The following is a 1,023-nucleotide window of genomic DNA, read 5'->3' as shown; positions in this document are numbered from 1 at the left end:
AAATGTTGCAACATTTGTGCAGAAACCGGTCGGTCCTCTTGGGTTTTGTTTTTTGTTTTGTTTTTGTTTGGGTTGTAATATTATTTTTGAGACGAGTCTTGCTATGTCTTAGTAGGTAGGGTAGGAATAACTTTGCCAACAGCAAGGTATCAAAGGAAGTCATGACCATTTGGTAAATTACAGCCAATGAAACCAATGTACCTTGTACGCTCATGGTATTTGACACACAGCAACACTGTGGAAGGACATATGTGGCCATCTCTGTTTCTGACATGCTCAAGACACACACCTCTGGGTGTCTCATAAACCACTGCCAAGGGATAGTCTGTCTCAAACTGCCAAGGGACAGTTCTGGTCTCGTGTGGGAACAGCAGGATGCTGCCCAGCTTTCCTCCCTTTTCATTTTCTGGTTGAATCATAATCACTTGTGCCTTGTACCACTTAAAGCCCACCCATGCATGAACCACTGTGTGTCAGGGGTTCAGAGCAAAACAGGGCTCCCACCAACCTTCCACCGCCCCCTCCCACTCTATGTTCCCTCTTCAAGACCCTTTTACAAAGGCCCCAACAGGAAGCTGCTTACTGCCTGTTAAGGGGGAGGAAGAGGAGGGAGAAGAGGAGGAGACACAGAAGGAAAAGAGAGAGAGACACAGCCTGAAAGACCCAGATTCTGTTATTTCCATTTCAAAGGATCTATTTCCCCAAGAGAAAAGATCTCATTGACATTCACTAACATAGTCTGTTTTACCAAGATGCCCGAACCATCTTTCCCATGAAAAATGAGTATCAGTACAAATAACTAGAAATACTGATTTCCTTCACCAGGGTCCCTGGAACTCCGGAACGCCGAATGCTCTGTTCCTCAGGTGAGGAGATGGTGCTTTTATGGAATCGTCTTCTATCTTATTATCCCATTCTACTCTACTTTAGAAGTGAGGTCTTGCTTTGGACCACTACCATCCTCCTCATGTTAGGATTACAGGGGTGTGGATGCACCCCATACCCACAGTGCACTTTTTTTTT

Source organism: Mus caroli, chromosome 7, assembly GCF_900094665.2.
Source record: "Mus caroli chromosome 7, CAROLI_EIJ_v1.1, whole genome shotgun sequence".
Taxonomy (NCBI): Eukaryota; Metazoa; Chordata; class Mammalia; order Rodentia; family Muridae; genus Mus; species Mus caroli.
The sequence above is the reverse complement of the archived record's forward strand: the minus strand, read 5'-3'. Positions refer to the sequence as shown.